Genomic DNA, 20,944 nt, shown 5'->3' on the forward strand with positions numbered 1-20,944 from the left:
AGGAGCCTGATATGATGTTTCTAATTAAACTTATAAAAAACAAATCTGCAATGCTGAATAGACACCATGAGGGAAACGTTAAAGGGAGTTTATATACGGACGTCTCAGTAATTACGGTGATTAGTGAATGTGGTAATGCCTTTAAAACCACGGAAGATACATATCAGACGAATTTAGTGAGGGGCCTTTGACCAGAAACTCCTCTAAAGTCCTTGCTTTATTGTATCCTGCAAAAGACTGTTTCCATCTTAAGGGCCCGTTACATTTAGCGATGCACTAGCGATCCTGACAACGATACGACCCGGTCAGGATCGCTGGTGCATCGCTAAATGGTCGCTAGTGAGCTGCCAAACAGGCAGATCTCACAGCGACGCGGCAGCGATAAGCGATCCGTCGGAGGTCGCTCTTACCTGGCCACCGCAGCGATGATGACGACTTCCACCTGCGTCCATGCGTCGCTAGTTGGCGCCAGCATGACGCCAACGAGGAAAAAATGGCCCAGGACATTCGAGCGCGATCAGCGATATCCAGCGGGGGGGCCGGTTGCAGGTATGTGTCACTTGTAGCGAGATCGCTAGCGATATCGCTGTTGCGTCACAAAATCGGTGACGCTTTAGCGATATTGTTAGCGATCTCGCTACATGTAAAAGGCCCTTAAGAGACAGAATAATGCCCTGGTTTACACTTATCTTCACAAAAATGCCCAATTCAATTTTAAACTCCCAATGTAGGGTGACACACCACGAATCAACAATATTATCACCTTTTGTGGTAACATTAATTTCTTATTTGAGAAAGAGGTGCCACACAGTGGTATATCCATAAAAAATATTTTTTATTGAACAATACATATTACAAACATTAAAAAGAAGGTGCTAGACCAGTCAAAAAGAGAGAGCCATACACCATAGGAGCACAACACTTCAGCATTCACCTCATGGCAATAATATAGGGCACTGTAATTAATGAACTACAGGGAAAACCAACATAATTGGTTTGTCTACTACAACAACAATGAGCCGACCATCTTCAGATGTGTCAAACTAATCAGAATAACAGCGTCTGACCCCTGTATGTATCCCTCTACAGATGTATCTAAATAATCACTTTTTAGATACCTTATTGGTATCTAAAGAGTGATTATATAAGGCACAGTGAATATCATACTCAAGGGAAGATGGTACTTGAATGCTCTAACCACTATTGAGCCAAATAAGCTCACCATCCGCAGATGTGTCTAATAGGTCAGACCACCTATATGTACCCCCAGTGTATAACCCCTATAAATGCTATAAGCACAGTGTTAAAGAGTATAATAGGTGCATATAATCGCCATTCTAACATACCACAAGCTGGTGGTACTTCCTGGAACGTCCTTCATGCCCCGACGCGCGTTTTGCACTGCTTCATCATTGAGGCCTCCATGAGCTTATTTGGCTCAATAGTGGTTAGAGCATTCAATTACCATCTTCCCTTGAGTATGATATTCACTGTGCCCTATATCATCATTGTTTACATACCTATAAGGTATCTAAAGAGTGATTATTTAGATACATCTGTAGAGGGGTACATACAGGGGTCAGACGCAGTTATTCTGATTTGTTTGACACATCTGAAGATGGTCGGCTCATTGTTGTAGTAGTAGACAAACCAATTATGTCGGTTTTCCCTGTAGTTCATTAATTACAGTGCCCTATATTATTGCCTTGTGGTGAATGCTGAAGTGTTGTGCTCCTATGGTGTATGGCTCTCTCTTTTTGACTGGTCTAGCACCTTCTTTTTAATGTTTGTAATATGTATTGTTCAATAAAAACTATTTTTTTATGGATATACCACTGTGTGGCACCTCTTTCTCAAATAAGAAATTAAGGTTACCACAAAAGGTGATAACCTGGTTTACACTTGGCAACTCTTTTGGATGGTTGTGGGCTAACAGAAACCCTCAATTTTAAGGCTCATTCACACGTCAGTATTTTGCATCAGTGTTGTATGCCAAAGCCAGGAATGGAACTTACCAAGAAAAAAATATAATTGAAAGACTGATGTCTGTTCTTTGTTTTGGAGACACTCCTGGTTTTGGCATACAAATACTGATGAAATACTGGTCAAAAATACTGATGTGTGAAAGAGGCCTTAGATATAGATCACAGTGTCATACTACGGAGCCTTACTCCCTCTGCCTTATTGTATGGTACCTTCATATGGTAGCACATTCTTCCCTAGAAGGGAAGCATCACAGTGAGAATGACCTCCAATAGAACATGCCATTTATATTTTTGCAAATTCCACATACAATGTTGTACATCTGTGAGTAAAAACTTAGTAAGGCTACTTTCACACATCAGGTTTTCGGCGTCAGGCGCGATCCGGCGTCGTGCCGGAACGCCGGATCCGGCAAATGTTTAGTAAAACCGGATGTGACGGATCCGGTTTTCTGCCGGATCCGTCTTTCTTGACAGACAAAACCGGATCCGTCTCATCCGGTTCATCCGTTTTTCTATCCGTTTTTTGACGGATTACACCGGATCCGGTTTTTAAAATTGACCCTTGTGGCCTTCCGAACGGGATTGGCTACTGGAAAACTATATATAGCATGTTCCTACAGCCCTTCTTTGACAGGTTGTAGAGGAGAACGTGCAGGTTGGAGAGAAGAGCAAGTTACTGGCGAAGATGGATGTTGTCATTGGAAATATTTTGAAGAATTTGGCGGATTTTACAGCGGAGGCAAATCGTTTGAGGGTGATTGTTCTGGAGAAGGAGAGAGCGAGACAGCAGCGCATCAGGCATCGTAGACGACGTTTGTGGATCCACCCCATCACAGCCAAGAGAATGACGCGTGGGGTCTATTCTACACTATGCATGGACCTTTGACGAAACCCGGATACATTTTTTGGATATGTTAGGATGAAAATGGAGAATTTTGATTACTTGGTGGAGCGCATTGCACACCTCATAAGAAAAGCGGACACCTATTGCCGCTTCTCTGTTTCACCCGCAGAGCGTCTGATGGTGACTTTAAGGTAAGCCACATTTATTGGATATGATCGCATCAGAGCACACTTTCACTGCAATCTTGTTGGTGGTAATTTGTATCTCCAAGTGTTAGGTCAGTTTTGGTATGTAATGCTGTGATTTAAAACTAATTTATTGTTTTTTAATTCCCCACAGATTTCTTGCAACTGGAGAATCCCTTTCGTCACTGCATTTCCAGTACAGACTCGGGATTTCCACCATATCTGGAATTGTGAAGTACACATGCCGTGCACTGTGGGACTCCTTAGCTGAAGAGTTTTTACCAGAGCCCACAACAGAGAGGTGGATTGAAATTGCTGACAAGTTTCAACAGATATGTCAGTTTCCAAACTGCTTGGGCGCTGTGGACGGGAAACATATCCGCATTGTAAAGCCAGCTGGATCGGGATCGGAATATTTCAATTACAAGAAATATTTTTCAATTGTCCTCATGGCCATCGCTGACGCGGAATACAAATTTATTGCGGTTGATATTGGGGCCTATGGCCGCTCCAATGACTCTCAAGTTTTCAAACTGTCTGCCATGGGGTGTAAACTGTATGGAAACACCTTCCAGTTCCCACCACCTAGACCGCTGCCGCAAACATCTTGTCCACCTATGCCATTTGTCTGTGTAGGGGATGAAGCCTTCCAGCTGTCAGAACACCTTTTGAAACCGTACTCTAGCAGAGGATTGACAAGACCAAAACGCATTTTTAATTACCGCCTCACAAGAGCAAGAAGAATGGTTGAATGTACCTTTGGTATTCTGACAGCCAAATGGCTGGTCCTATTGACTGCGATCAACCTCAAGACAGAAACTGTGGACGAGGTGATCAAAGCGTGCGTGGTACTCCACAATTTTGTTATCTGCAAGGAACCCATTTCCATTGAGGACACCTCTGAAGAAACCACCTTGCAAGATTACCATGACATTACCACTAGAAGTTCTGTGACGGTTTCAGTAATGAGGGACAATTTTGCACTATACTTTATGTCACCTCAAGGCAGAGTACACTGGCAGGATGACAGAGTGTGAAAGATTTGTGCCCTAACCAAACTTGTGTACCTTCTGTACCAACAGTATATACCTTTGCCAACCAAAGTTGGCTATCTTGTCATGGTCTCTATTTTTAGCTTAGGGCAACGGGTGTGTACCTGGTTGTGTTTTATGCAAAGTATTTCACCTTTTAACAAAAGTTGTGTACATTGTTAGGAAATCACCAACAATAAACACAACTTTTTAGGTGAAATACTTTGCTTCAAACACAACCAGGAACACAACTGTGGCAAAAAGCTAAAATTTACCCACAGTTATATACCTAGTTTTGAATACCATTTCACCTTTTAAATACCCTGTATTTAACCTTTTTCGCCGCAGAAAGAAATGACAGACAACCAGTGTAAAATAATTTAACTTTTATTGAAAAATGTTTTTTTTAGTAAACTTTTTTAAAATTTTAATAAACTTGTTTAATAAAGCTTTGAAACCATAAAACTGGTCATTTTTATTTAAATGCACACATTATAATTCTGTGTAGTGTGTGGTGGAAATACTGCTGTAGGGGCTGCGGGACACTTCGACACTGGGAGTGTGGAGAGAGGACTGGGATCGTGGTGGGGAAGGAACAGTTAGAGGTGAAGGTGTGGAAAAAACTACAGAATGGGTGGACATGTGGGAAGCAGAAGAGGTGGTGGGTGGTGGAGTGGAGGGTTGGGCAGGGACTGTAGGAGCAGATGATGTTGATGGCAAGTTGTATGGGGAAGGAGTTTGGTACGGGGCAGGTTGCTGGAAGTGGGGAGATGTCTGGTACGGGGCAGGTTGCTGGAAGTGGGGAGATGTCTGGTACGGGGCAGGTTGCTGGAAGTGGGGAGATGTCTGGTACTGGGGAGGTTGCTGGTACTGGGGAGTTTGCAGGTACTGTGGAGGTTGCTGGTACTGGTGAGGTTGCTGGTACTGGTGAGGTTGCTGGTACTGGTGAGGTTGCTGGTGCTGGGGAGGTTGCTGGTGCTGGGGAGGTGGATGGTGCTGGGGAGGTGGATGGTGCTGGGGAGGTGGATGGTGCTGGGGAGGTGGATGGTATGTAATAGGAGGGGGAGGATGGAAAGTGGCTGGAGGTGGATGGTATGTAATAGGAGGGGGAGGATGGAAAGTGGCTGGAGGGGGTGTAGATGTAATAGGAGGGGGAGGATGGAAAGTGGCTGGAGGGGGTGTAGATGTAATAGGAGGGGGAGGATGGAAAGTGGCTGGAGGGGGTGCAGGTGGAGGAACTACTGTGGTGGGAGGAGGAGGAGGTTGGGAGGTAACTTGCTGGAGAGCAGCGTGGCATGAATGCATTACATGCATCTGCTGGGCAGGAGAGAGCGTTTCCATGCGCTCCACAACAGACCTGAAAAAGGTGTGGTTTGGCGAAGATCTTGCTTCTGAATGCATGGTTTGCAGAAGTGTCTTCACCTCCAGAATGCTGGAGTTGATCTGCTGATAGCCTGCGGAGATTTGCTCTGACAAGACTTTTAGACAGTTCTGGAAAGATGCATTCAGATGCAAGAACTCTGGCGCATAAGTCTTTTCCTGACCCCTCTGCCGCTGCCGCCCAGTACCCGCAGGTGTACTAGAGGTGGCAGGGGCAGAAGGGTGGGGTAAAGGGAAAGCGATCTCCTCACCAGCAGCTTCATGTAATGTAGGCGGCCACGATGCTCCTGTGCTGGTGGATGGGACAGATGGGTCGAATGTGTTGGAAGGCTGGGAAGGTGCAGATGTACCGGGGCGGTCGAAGTGTCCCTCGGTGCCGGTCTCCTCAGGGATCGCCTCAGAAGGGTCCAATTGTGCAGGCTCCCGAGTGCTGCTCACCGTGCTGTGGAATAAAGAGAAAAAAAAACAATTAAAATACTGACATGGTATGGCCCTGGCTGAAAAAAAAATTTACATCTAACATTTTTTTTCACATGTGGTGTGTAATATTTACCTTCTGGTGACCATTGTTTCCCGGAGGAACGACAGGGCTTCTGCGTACTTGTACTTGCTCCTGCGCCCTCCAGATCCACTCGGGGCCCGCATCTCTTTATTGAACTCCTTCTTGAAACGATCTCTCACAGACCGCCACCGATTCACAATTCTGTTCCCTGAAACGAGAAAGGAGTGGTTAGTATACAACATCAGTGTTTCCCAAACTCCAGTCCTCATGGTCCCCAGGGGTCATGTTTTCAGGATTTCCATAGTAAATAGAAATCCTGAACACATGATCCGTGGGGACCACGAGGACTGGAGTTCGGGAAACACTGGTTTAAATCAAGCAACCGGTACTGTATATACTTACGCTCTGTAATCTGGGCCCGAACATCGAGGTCCTCCCAGCGGCCCACAAGGAGCGAACAGATTTCCTCCCAGAGTCGTCGGGTAACGATCAGGTCAGCGTGGCGGCGGTCAGCCATATTCCAGAGCAGCTCCCTTTCTCTGACGAGATCGATGAGGCGGTCCACATCAATCCCTCCATCCTCAACGTCAGAGTCGGGAGCACGCTGTGAAGGCTGTTAAAGAAAAAGACAAAAATAACATAATTAGCCTCCACAAAAGAAATGAAATAAAAAGTGCAAAAAAACAAAGCAAAAATATTTATACTTACACGCTGGTGACCGCCGCGTTGCTGTCGCCGACGACCCTGGGAGGCACTGCGAGGACCTCTTGGCCAAGCACCAGATTGGGAAGACTAGAGAAGAAAACAAAAAAAGTTATGTCTTTGGATGTAGGCATTTGTTTGCTGTGTGTGGTCTGAAGAACATTGTTTTCTATGTGTTGTGTGTAGTGTGATGTTGTGTTTCTGCGTTTGATGCAAAAAACTTACCAATTGTGAGCCCACTCCAGGTGTCTGTCCACCCCTTCCTTCTTCTGGGAGCTCCTCTTCATCTTGTGATTCCTGTTTTGAAATAAAAGGCCATGAATAGACATATATTACAGAGAAGATGGATTTTGGAAATAAAAACTTACCGTCAAACGCTGACGATGCGAGGGAGGGCTCCCAGAAGATGATGTGCTGTCTTCCTGGTGGCCACACTCCATGCCTGTGGGTGGTGTTCCAGCTGCTGCCATTGCTGCTGCTGCTGCATCTATTGGGCGGCTGTTGAATAAAGAGAAACAAAGGGCCAATGAATATCTTGATATTCAATAGCCCTAGTTTGGAGGAATGGGTGATTTGATAATTACCGTCTCTCATCTGCTGCTGGACTCCCCTCCCGTTGTTCAGCATGCTGCTCCAATTGGGGTGGTGCTGATGGTGCTGCTGCAGATGTCTCCTGCCTTCTCCTGCGCCTGGTTGCTGTCTTGGGTGGCATGTTGGGTGTGGCTGTGGGTCCCACTGTCTTGCTTTTATATATGTCTTGTGGGCAGAGCTACTGAGCATGCTCAGACCAAAAAAACGGATCCGGCCGCCGGATCCGGCTTTCGCCGGATTCGGCGCATTGCGGCGCTCATAGGCTTTCATTGTGTGAAAAAGCCGGACGCGCCGGATCCGGCGTGTCCGGCTTTTTCGCCGGAGACAAAAAACGTTACAGTAGACGTTTTTTCCAGACGCCGGATCGCGACACATTGCGACATATTGCTGGATCCGGCGAAAACCGGATGAAACGCATGGCCATCCGGCGCGATCCGGCGCAAATGCAAGTCAATGGGGGGGAAACCGGATCCGGCATTGCATTTCGCCGGATCCGGTTTCTGTCAAAAGCGCCGGATCGCGCCTGACGGAGAAAACCTGATGTGTGAAAGAGGCCTAAGTCTCTATGTGAATGTATAAGCCATCCGTAAGAAAGTGGAGTAAGGTGAGGAGAAGCCAGCCGGGGACATCAACGGACTGATCAGGTCTCTCCTGGTAGCCCTTGGTTGGCAATATAAACAATGTTTTCTCATAGACACAGCAGCCAGGTATGTTTTACTCTGAAACGCTGCTATCGCACAGCCGTGGTCTGCTTCTTGCTGTCCGTGTTTCAGGTAGTATAAATCTAAAGGCAGGTTACCTTTTATTCTATACCTGCACCATAAAGAATCTAATATAAGTAACACAGAACTACTGGAATTACTATAGCAATAAGCTATAGTGAAGTATAAGAGTTATTATAACTCGTTCTGGGTCTGGGGAAAGCTGAATGGGTCCTGGTAAAGTCCTAAAAATCCCAGGCAATCAGCAGAACCAGTGCCCAGCAGCGCTGCATGTACGACCGCGTCTGATGCTACCACCACATATATCAGTTGCTTTCGGGCTCTTTGCCTCTTGCAGGTCTTGGACATGTTAAATTTAGGGATGGAATGAAACTGCATGAAAGGGACAAGGGAAAAAAAGCAGAACATTCCTGTTGAAAAAGGAATGTGTTTGAGCGGGATTCCTGAATGAACTTCCATTTATGAAAAACGCCATTGAGGGGACTCTTCTATTGACTATGTGGTTCTGGCTTGCGGTCAACAAAAGTGTAAGGAAAAAAAAAATTAAAAAGAGTATAGTCCGGAAACATGTAAATGGTTTTATACAGCAGGGAAACGTTTATATATTTAGGGTTTAGAAAGGTCCAAGAAGGAAGTTACTCAGCAAAATAACATAAAACGTGTGAGAGACGGACGATACTGATCAGCGAACCCTGTAGTACAGCGGAGGGTTATACAAAACAAACACTAGAAACCTTCCAAAATGTGAGAATGATCCTCCCAGTGTGCCAAATGTATATCTCAGCAGGGTCTTGCTGCTCCTGAATGTAAATCTGCTAGTAGAACCACGCACTATACAAGTATTAGGAAAGCAGACATTTTTTGCTCCTTGAACGCTTTTGCACATCTGACCTGCCTTTTGAAATATTCATAGAAGTAATATATCCAACAGAATCATTACTTCACGTATTGTTTGATAGGAGAAACCTCTAGCAGGTTTGTTTTTTTATTGGAAGAAAACTGACAAAACTTTCACCAAACTCTGATGGTAAAAACTGACAATGACCAAATTCTGATGACGTCGATAAAAAAAATTCTGATGAAACTCAGACCAATTTTGGTTAAAAGAAAAATCAGTGACGTATGAATGAGGCCTAAATGTGAGGCTGATCCTCCTGGTCTGTCACATTAAATAACACAGCCAAGTCTTACTGCTTCTGAATGTGAAGACGCTATTGGAAATACTCACTGTACACTATGCATTAATAAATATGACACTATATTAATTTTATGAAGTCCCTCCACCACATTTGCAGACATAATTCCTGGTTGAATCTAGCATTTCTGATGCATGATGCCCGGGAGAGACACCTGCACAGTGGTGTCACTGGTCCATTGTCAGACCTCATTGCGGATCTGTATTGCATAGACTGCTATGAGCTCATACTGTACATATGGAGGCTTCTTTCATGGGGAGAGAGAAAAACTGTGGCATTCTCCACAACATGCAACATTATGGAGGTATTCCCTCTAGAAACTTTGCTTTCCAAAAGATTTACGGCCAGTCCGGGGCCATGTGTGCAGTGCTGCTCGGCAGAAGTCGCCACAGCCTTACAGTATCAGCTGAGTGCGGTCTGTATAATCTGATCGCCATAGAGCGGACGTTTTCCCCATATTCATGGTGGTGGGGGTTAGATTATTTCTGTGGCTATTATGTTTCACACTGACTGCTATTTCAAACCCTCAGAAGATATTCTTGGAGACCTTAGTTTTCTCGACTATGGCACACTGTGCGGCACTCGCAGATTAATGGCCTTTATGTCACAAAATGACATCATGGGGCACCTGTCACCCGGCACTGGCATATTCTGTCGTCATTGAAGGTGGACACCTTATGTCAGAGGTTTTATATCTGGAGACTTCATAAGGACCCATCCAGTCCTTATCTGATCTGAAGGCCTCATTTACAGCTGCTATCTTCTATCCATAACTTACCCTCATGCCTTGGGGTACAGTGTAAAGGGATGTCTGCAGCTATTAATTTGTATGAACATGTCATGATGAAACCTTAAGCCCCCGTCACACACAGCGAGATCGCTAGCGAGATTGCTGCTGAGTCACAAGTTTTGTGACGCAACAGTGATCTCACCAGCGAGATCGCTGTGTGTGACAGGTATCAGCGACCGGCCCCCCTGCCGGTTACCGCTGATCGTGCTCGAATGCCCTGGACTTTTTTTGGATCGTTGGTCTCCCGCTGGCCAGCACGCATCGCTGCGTGTGGCAGGCAGGAGAGCAGCGATCAGCGAGCTCCCAGCTCGTATCCAAGGTAAACAGCGGGTTTCTAGGCATCACGCGGCGCTTAGAAACCCTCTGTGTACCTTAGATACCAGCACGCTGGTGCAGGGAGCTGGTAACCAAGGTAAACAGCAGGTTTCTAAGTGCCGTGCGGCGCTTAGAAACCCGATGTTTACCTTGGTTACCAGCTCCCTGCACCAGCACGCTGGTATCTAAGATACACAGCGACGAGAGCACTCGGTGTCGCTGGTGCTGATCGCTGGTGAAGCTGCCTGTTTGGCAGCTCACCAGCGATCATGTAGCGACACACCAGCGATCCTGACAAGTTGATATCATTGTCGGGATCGCTGGTGAGTCGCTATGTGTGACGGGGCCCTAAGGTGCACAGCTTGATTTCACATCTCCGTGCTATAACAGCCATGAAATGAGTGAGAGATGTTTATTTTTGCTACCCCGGGTTACAATGCAATTGTTCCTTGTAGACACATCTGTATCTAATGTTGGGAATACAGCACATCAGTATGTGCCAGGGCTAAGGAAATAAATAACTCAGCAAGACACTATTAATCCAACACTAAACAGCATTGAATGAGCCAGAAAAAGAATGCAGTTAGGCTGAATATAATGGATCATTTAAATGTTGTATTATGATGCATATGAAGTCAGAGAAATGACACTTATTACAGCTATGGCACTGATGTAGAAAACAAGCAACTTTTTTCAGTCCTTTTCATCATGTACTCATTGAGTTGGGCCACTTATAACTATATACCTTATATAAGTCTCTGCTTAAACTATTAGCTATAGGAAAAAAACACAAAAATTGAGCCTGACTTGAGTTGGTACACATGTAGAACATAAACACATGTTCACATTGGCCACAAAAGATATAAAACCTACAAGAGAAAAAGTGAGCAAAAACCCTGCTGTAACTAAGTACGGTAAGTAAAAAGCAAAAAGTGCATTTAAATAACAGAGTTTTTTAGTAATACTTTTTTTTATCAAAAAACAGCATAAAAGCCATCCCACAACGACAAGGTAACTCTGATTGGGACACCTTGTCGTGGTGGGATGGCTTTTATGCTACTTTTCTTTATCAAAAAAGTATTACTAAAAACTCTGTGATATTTAAATGCACTTTTTGCTTTTAGTTACAGCAGGGTTTTTGCTCACTTTTTCTCTTGTAGGTTTTATTAGCTATAGGAAGTTGCCAACGCACAAGCCAAATGAACCCATAGGACGCCATTTACCTGACAAAAGTAAAAAGTAGCCTTCTGGCCTCCATGACAGAACCTAAAACAATACAGAGGAGCAGGTGCCAACATGATACCCATGATATAGTATGGCAGTGGGGTACAGCGACTATGCTAATTTCATAGTGGATCACTCATTCAAAGTGAATGAGAACTGTGTTTCGTAAATAGCGTAGTACGTCTGCCGGGTGTCATGTTTTTGGCTGCTTTATCTGCATGCAAACTCCGGTTAACCATACTACATAATTACATACTTGGTGCATTGGGAGGGGGGAGGGAAAGACACGTACATCAAGTTCAACTGCAGGATAGAAGATGGTAACAGGAAGGTGTATATGTAAAGCCTGTCATGATTCCGCCTATCAGCGTGTCTGGAAGCAGTGAGTGACAGTTCAGCCGTCCAATCAGAGCTGGGGAGTTCCAGGGTGTCTTCCATGTGGCTGCTATTCGAGTAATTACCTGGCTATTTAGCTGTATGTCTGCCTCCAATTAGTACCAGTTGTAGCTTTGCTCAAACGGTGTGCGCTTGCTTTGTTCTTGGTGTTCCTGTATTTGATTTTTATTGTCAAACTTTTGTCTTGATCCGCTACTTTCCTGGAATTCTGACCTCGGACTGTGACCTGACTACACTTTTCCTTACCCCTGTATATGAAGAGCCCTTTTGGTATCTGACAGAGGACCTCTTGACTGCCCAAGTCTCACAGCTTGTCTTGGAGTAATGACTAATATCACACAGTCATAAAGAATATACTAATCTTCTATAAATAGCTCATTTTTACCTCGGGATCTTAACCCCTTAATATCCATTGACGTGCACAGTCCGTCAGGGGCGGTTGTAACTTACCGCACCAGGACGGACTGTGCACATCATGCCTTTGAACTGTCACTGCGTGTAAACACGCAGTGACAGTTCAGTGCCGACAGCTGTCTGTGACAGCTGATAGGCACGGCAAGAGGTGCAGGGACCCTTGCAGTCAGTCCCTGAACCCCAAAGCACTGTGATTGGTCAGTCAATCTGACTGACCAAACACAGCAGCGATCGTGCAGGAGATGCTGAAATTTCAGCATCTCCTGGCCGATCAGTGCAGGAGCTCAGCGCTGCAGTGGTTGAACTTCCTGCACTGTCAGCCAGGAGTGGCACCCCCGCCGCTCCTGGCTATTAACCCCCTGAGTGCTGCAATCGAGCGCAATCGCAGTGCTCAGAGGGGAGGCAGAGGGTCAGGGGCTCCCTCTGCCTCAGGCCGGCATCCCTGCGGTGTAATCGCGGGGCCCGACCTGTGCAATGATGACCTGGGGGTTGTCATGACAACTTCCGGGTCATCCAGCTACGGAAAGCCTCTGAGACCATGCTCACAGTATAGTCTCAGCAACTTTCTCCATAGGAATATTACATTGCAATGTTGGAGCATTGCAATGTAATATACCTGAAAGTGAAAGTAAAAGTCCCATAAAGGGACAAAAAGTAGCAAATTATAATTTTTCCAAGCGGTATCATCATACTGCTTGGAAAAAGTACAATAACACGCGATCAAAAAGACGGATATAAATAAACATGGCACCACTGAAAACGTCATCTTGTCCCGCAAATAAATGAGCCACCATACACCTCCATCAGCGGAAAAATAAAAAAGTTATAGCTCGTAGAATAAAGCGATGGAAAAATAATTATTTTTTCTATAAAAGTTTTTATTGTGTAAAAAATGCCAAAACATAAAAAAAGATATAAATGAGGTAATCGTAGTAACCCGAAGAATAAAGCTGCCATAATAATTTTACCACACGCGGAACGGAGAAAAAGAAAAAACAATTCCTGAATTGCTGGTTTCTGTTCATTCTGCCTCCACAAAAATCAGAATAAAAAGCGATCAAAAAACGTTATGTGCCCGAAAATGGTACCAATAAAAACGTCAGCTCGTCTCTCAAAAAAGATGCCTGCACATGACTCTGTCGGCCGAAATATGGAAAAATTATAGCTCGCAAAATACGGCAATGCAAAAATTTCGTACAAAAAATTCTTCCAAAAAAAGCGTCTTTTAGTGTGTGACAGAAGCTAAGCATGAAAAAAGGATATAAATCTGGTATCACTGTAATTGCACCAACTCAAAGAATAAAGTCACCATATCACTAATACTGCACGAGGAACGGCGTAAAAAATGAAACCAATTCTTCACTTTTTATGGATTTGTGTATTCTGCCTCCCAAGGATCGCAGTAAGGTGATCACCGTGGTTCCCCCCGACATATGGGGTATCAGTGTACTCAGGACAAATTGTACAACAATTTTGGGGATCTAATTTCTCCTGTTACCCTTGGTAAATTAAAAATTTGGGGGCAAAAAGATCATTTTTGTGGAAAAAAATATGATTTTTTATTTTTACAGCTCTACGTTATAAACTTCTGTGAAGCACTTGGGGGTTCAAAGTGCTCACCACACCTCTAGATAAGCTCCTTGGGGGGTCTAGTTTCCAAAATGGTGTCACTTGTGGGGGGTTTCCACTGTTTAGGCACATCAGGGGCTCTGCAAATGCAACATGACGCTCGCAGACAATTACATCAAAGTCTGCATTCCAAAACGGTGCTCCTTCCCTTCTGAGCTCTGCCATGCGCCCAAACAGTGGTTCCACCCCACATATGGGGTATCAGCGTACTCAGGATAAATTGCACAACAACTTTGGGGGTCTAATTTCTCCTGTTACCCTTGGTAAATTAAAAATTTGGGGCCAAAAAGATCATTTTTGTGGAAAAAAATATGATTTTTTTATTTTTATGGCTCTACGTTATAAGCTTCTGTGAAGCACTTGGGCATTCAAAGTGCTCACCACACATCTAGATAAGCTCCTTGGGGGTCTAGTTTCCAAAATCGTGTCACTTGTGGGATATTTCCTCTGTTTAGGCACATCAGAGGCTCTGCAAACGCAACATGAGACCCGCAAACCATTCCATCAAAGTCTGCATTCCAAAACGGCGCTCCTTCCCTTTCAAGCTCTGCCATGCGCCCAAACAGTGGTTCCACCCCACATATGGGGTATCAGCATACTCAGTACAAATTGTACAACTTTTGTGGTCCTATTTCTCCTGTTACCCTTGTGAAAATAAATATTTGGGGGCAAAAAGATCATTTCTGTGGAAAAAAATATGATTTTTTTATTTTCACGGCTCTACGTTATAAACTTCTGTGAAGCACTTGGGGGTTCAAAGTGCTCACCATACATCTAGATAAGCTCCTTGTGGGGGATCTAGTTTCCAAAATGGTGTCACTTGTGGGGGGTTTCCACTGTTTAGGCACATCAGGGGCTCTGCAAACGCAACATGATGCCCGCAGACCATTCCATCAAAGTCTGCATTCCAAAACGGCGCTCCTTTCCTTCTAAGCTCTGCCATGCGTCCAAACAGTGGTTCCACCCCACAAATGGGGTATCAGCGTACTCAGGACAAATTGCACAACAACTTTTTGGGTCCTATTTCTCCTGTTACCCTTGTGAAAATAAATATTTGGGGGCAAAAATATCATTTTTGTGGAAAAAAATATGATTTTTTTATTTTCACGGCTCTACGTTATAAACTTCTGTGAAGCACTTGGGGGTTTAAAGTTCTCACCACACACCTAGATAAGTTCTTTGGGGGGTCTAGTTTCCAAAACGGTGTCACTTGTGGGGGGTTTCCACTGTTTACGCACATCAGGGGCTCTCCAAATGCAACATTTTGTCCAATCTCAATTCCAGCCAATTTTGCGCTGAAAAAGTCAAACGGTGCTCCTTCCCTTCTGAGCTCTGCCATGCACCCACACAGTGGTTTCCCCCACATATGAAGTATCAGCGTACTCAGAACAAATTGCATAACATCTTTTGGGGTCCTTTTACCCTTGTTAAAATAAAAGTTGGAGATGAAAACATCATTTTTGTTGTAAAAATATGATTTTTTAATTTTACGGCTCTATGTTATAAACTTCTGTGAAGCCGTTGAGGGTTCAGAGCTCTCACCACACATGTAGATAAGTTCCTTGGGGGGGTCTAGTTTCTGAAATGGGGTCACTTGTGGGGGTTTCCACTGTTTAGGCACATCAGGGGCTCTCCAAACACGACATGGCGTCCGATCTCACTTCCAACTAAAAAGTCAAATGGCGCTGCTTCCCTTCCGAGCTCTGCCATGCGCCCAAATAGTGGTTTACCCCCACATATGGGGTATCAGCATACAATAACTTTTGGGGTCCTGTTACCCTTGGGAAAATAAAAATTGGGGACTTTTTAATTTTACCGCTCTACATTATAACCTTCTGTGAAGCCATTGGGGGTTCAAAGTGCTCACCACACATTTAGATAAGTTCCTTGGGGGGTTTAGTTTCCAAAATGGGGCCACTTATGGGGGGTTTCCACTGTTTAGGTACATCAGGGCCTCTCCAAACATGACATGGCGTCCGCTCTCGATTCCAGCCAATTTGACATTCAAAATCTCAAATGATGCTCCATCAATTCTCACCACTGGGGTATCAGTGTACTCAGGAGAAATTGCACAACAAATATTGTGATTCATTTTCTCCTGAAACCCTTGACAAAATAAAAAAAATTGTGTCCAAAGAAAATTTTGGGGGAAAAAAAGTTAAGTGTTAATTTTTTCCTTCCACGTTACTTCAATTCTTGTGAAGTACCTAAAGGGTTAATAAACTTCTTGAATGTGGTTTTGAACACCTTGAAGGGTGCAGTTTTTAGAATGGTGTCACTTTTGGGTATTTTCTGTTATATTGACCCCTCAAAGTGACTTCAAATGTGAGGTGGTCCCTAAAAAAAGGTTTTGTAAATCTTGTTGTAAAAATGAGAATGCGCTGGTCAAATTTTAAACCTTATAACTTCCTAACAAAAAGAATTTTGGTTCCAAAATTGTGCTGATGTAAAGTAGACATGTGGGAAATGTTATTTATTAACAATTTTTTGTGACATATCTCTCTGATTTAAGGGCAAAAAAATTGAAAGTTTGAAAATTGCAAAATTTTAATAATTTTTGCCATATTTCCATTTTTTCATAAATAAATGCAAGTCATATCGAAGAAATTTTACCACTAACATGAAGTACAATATGTCATGAAAAAACAATGTCAGAATCAGCGGGATCCGTTGAAGCGTTCCAGAGTTATAAGCACATAAATTGACAGTGGTCCGATTTCAAAATTAAGGCCTGGCCATTAACCTACAAAATGGCTTGGTCGTTAAGGGGTTAAGTGTCAATTGACTGGATCAACGTTCAGAACTGGTAATGAGTTCATGGTGATCAATGAGTGACGATGATCAATGAGTGGAACAGGTTTCCTCGAGAGGTGGTGAGTTCTACTTCAATGGAAGTCTTCAAACAGAGACTGGACAGACATCTGTCAGAGATGATTTAGTGAATCCTGCATTGAGCAGGGGGTTGGACACAATGACACTGGAGGTCCCTCCTTCCAACTCTAACACTCTATGATTCATCTATTCCTCAGGTTATGATAAAGAAGCTTTTTCTCCTCTGGAGATTGAACCTTTCTTTCTCCATGCAGATACATTGCTCCTTGTCTTTTGTTGTATGAAACAGATTTTCACCGCACTTTTGTATGGATTATTTATGTACTTGCACAATTTAATCAAGTCTCCTTTTAGATTACATTAATGTAACTCCTTTAGTCTTTCCTCAAAACTAAGCTTCTCTGTGCCCCTTTATCAGTGTTGTGACTCTTCTTCGTACCTTTTCTAGGTCAAGCGCCTCCTTCCCATGAACGAAGCTTAATATTACTGATGAGGTTGTACTAATAATGCTTTGTAAAGTGGTCGTATCATGTCCATGTCCCGTGAGTACCTTTTATAATAAATGACCATATCCTGCTGACCTTAGAAGCAGCTGATTGACATTTCATGCTGTTATTTAATCTGTGATCTATGTGTCATTTGGAAGAATTTGGGACAAAAACGTCAACAAATATCACAAGACAAATAAAAAATATGTGACTTAAAACACTTAGACCCTAATTTACCCACTAGGCATTTATATGGGACAGTGTCAACTGCCTTTGCAAAGTCCAAAAACAGCAGACCGTTCAGCCTGCAACACTGAACTCAACTCAAATGTGTAGTTAAAAGATGTAGGATGACCTCATACCTGCAACTCTGCTCTGCATTAAGAACATGAGCCAGGACCATATTCAGACCCTCCAGGATGAGTCACCTTTAGTTTCCTGTGCATTTGTTTTCAATAAAGTAGATTGTCAGGCATAAAAATCCCTAAGAGATCAGACCAGAGACTCTTGCAAATTTTTCAACACCAATGGGAAGAACGTACAATGGGGATCATTGAAAAAATTCTGACCTCTGATATAAATGAATATTATTATTATTATTATTATTATTATTATTTATTGTTATAGCGCCATTTATTCCATGGCGCTTTACATGTGAGGAGGGGTATACATAAAAACAAGTACAATAATCTTAAACAATACAAGTCATAACTGGTACAGGAGGAGAGAGGACCCTGCCCGCGAGGGCTCACAATCTTCAAGGGATGGGTGGTAATACAGTAGGCGAGGGTAGAGCTGGTCGTGCAGCGGTTTGGTCGATCGGTGGTTACTGCAGGTTATAGGCTTGTCGGAAGAGGTGGGTCTTCAGGCTCTTTTTGAAGGTTTCGATGGTAGGTGAGAGTCTGATATGTTGTGGTAGAGAGTTCCAGAGTAGGGGTGATGCGCGAGAGAAATCTTGTATGCGATTGTGGGAAGAGGAGATAAGAGGGGAGTAGAGAAGGAGATCTTGTGAGGATCGGAGGTTGCGTGCAGGAAAGTACCGGGAGACGAGGTCACAGATGTATGGAGGAGACAAGTTGTGGATGGCTTTGTATGTCATGGTTAGGGTTTTGTAATGGAGTCTCTGGGCAATTGGGAGCCAGTGAAGGGATTGACAGAGGGGAGAAGCTGGGGAATAGCGGGGGGACAGGTGGATTAGTCGGGCAGCAGAGTTTAGAATAGATTGGAGGGGTGCGAGAGTGTTCGAGGGGAGGCCACAGAGCATGAGGTTGCAGTAGTCAAGGCGAGAGATGATGAGGGCATGGACTAGGGTTTTTGCAGATTCTTGGGTGAGGAATGAACGGATGCGTGAAATATTTTTGAGTTGAAGTCGGCATGAAGTGGAAAGGGTTTGGATATGTGGTTTGAAGGAGAGATCAGCGTCAAGGATTACTCCGAGGCAGCGAGCTTGTGGGACTGGGGAGAGTGGGCAGTCATTTACTGTAATTGATAGGTTCGTAGGGGGGGTCACGTGAGATGGGGGAAAGATGATGAATTCTGTTTTGTCCATGTTGAGTTTCAGATATCTAGTGGAGAAGAAGGATGAAATAGTGGACAGACATTGAGGGAATAGTAACCCTTGTTGCAACCATGGGCCCAGGTACTTCAGTAATCAGTTTCCGTCTCTACTTTTGCATTTGTATCTGCACTGTACTTGCATTAGATTTACCAGGCCATTGCTGGTCTACAAAGGTTACCAGTCTGGACAACAAAGCCATACATTAAAACGACAATAAGACTTATCATAGTCAGATTGATCTGAGACATGGATTGGTCTTTTATCGATGACGTGCCGATGTAGTGTAAGGGGGTGAAGCACCGAAGGAGCCGAGGGGGAGTTGCCTTCCTAGCTCCGTGCCCGGAACCATCGAGCAGGGCGTTAGGTTCCCCGGGGTATGCTTTAGGGAACTGCACTAGAACCAGGAACAGGAAGAGGGCAGGACTGGGACCGGAAGAATTGTGCGCACTTACAGCAGAGGCGCGCAGGGACGGGAGCAGAGAGGACGGTGACACAGGAGGGGTGAGGAGACGGGTGCAGAGACTGAACACTGAGGGACCACAGACACAGGCGGTGAGCACTGAGCACGAGAATGAGTACGAGAAGCCTGTCACTGCACCGCTTGGAGGGCTGGACGCTCCCCTCCTTTTAGAGACTTTGTCACACCGACAGACCGCGTACCTTGACAAGACGCTCCCCCAGAGACAGAGGACATCAAGCACCGCTTGTGCCTCGGTGCCTACGTGGGAGAAGAGTGATCTCTGCAATCAAGATCTCCAGGAACTGAAGTTTCTTCCCCATAAGAGAATAACTTTTTGTTGTTTTGTACCTCTGATGTTTCTCCAGTTTCTGATATAACCTTTTACAGCATTTTCTCTGTTATACTGTATGTTTACCAGTATTACTCCCTGTAAATAAACCTCCCCTTTTACTGTTGGTCTGCCTGCTCTGTGGTGACATATATCCCTCCTGCACGTTATTACACTTGGCATAGTCGGCAGGATGTCACACGAAGATACGGACAGAGCGTACCAAGCAGTCAGGGAAGGCCCCAAGACTAGCATCGCCTTGGGAGCCATGTTGAATAATCTACCGAGGTTTATGGGGAACAATGTGATGTTATGGAACTGGACAGAGAGAATTCAGGGGTTACTGCAGATGCACCCCTTGGCTCCAGCACTAGAGGCAGAAATAGCCTTGATGGCCCTAGAGGGGGAGGCATGGGACTCTGTGATGCAAAGACCCCCCTTGAAAGAAATACTTTGGAGAAAGTGTTAGGTATCCTAGAGGAGACACATGGGGACCTCACTGATGTAGGGGAACTACAGATGCGACTGTTCCATCGGGTGCAAAGAAAGGGGGAGACCGTGACCCAGTTTATGAACGCCCTACAAGAGCTTCACACTGCTATCAAAAGAAAGGACGGGGAAGGTGTAGGGTCAGTAGACGTGCTGCTCAGAGACCAGATGGTGACGGGGTTACATGACGGAATGATGAAGCAGGCTATGCGAGAGCGCCTGCAGGTGAAGCCAGGCATGACCTTTTCTGAAGTAGGTAATGAAGCTCGCACGCGCGAGCAAGAGCGGGATGTGACAGGCTCAATGGGAAAGGTGCGGAGCAGGGAGGCAACTAGCACTGAAGACAAACTCCCCCGATGGGTGGAAGACCTGAGGATGGAGATCTGTCAGTTCCGAGAAGAAATGGCGACTTCCAGGAGAACCCAGGCAGAGGGGCCCGGGCCACGGATGCGGGGAAGAGGAGCTGTTCAACGAAGAGAAGCTACAGCTACCCAGAGAAGACGCCTCCTCACATGCTATACTTGTGGAGAGCCCGGTCATATTGTCCGGTGGTGTCCCCAGTGGAGCCGACCATATCCACGGCTCCCGTTAAACTATGGGGCTCCGAGCGCGAGAGCCACCGCCTGGAGTGTGAAGAATAGAGGAGGAGTGAAAATAGTCCCACCAGCCTTGTTTCCATGTGTCCCTTGGTCTGGGCCGAAATCAACGGGAGAGCTGTGCAATGCCTGGTAGACACCGGTTCACAAGTGACCACCATGCCCAAAATTTTTTTTCATAGCCACTTCACAGAGGCACTAGTGTTGAGCATTCCGATACCGCAAGTATCGGGTATCGGCCGATACTTGCTGTATCGGAATTCCGATACCGACTTCCGATATTTTTT

The sequence above is a fragment of the Dendrobates tinctorius genome, unplaced genomic scaffold (genome assembly GCF_039654945.1).
Source record: "Dendrobates tinctorius isolate UK_male_01 unplaced genomic scaffold, ASM3965494v1 ptg000013l, whole genome shotgun sequence".
NCBI classification, from domain to species: Eukaryota; Metazoa; Chordata; class Amphibia; order Anura; family Dendrobatidae; genus Dendrobates; species Dendrobates tinctorius.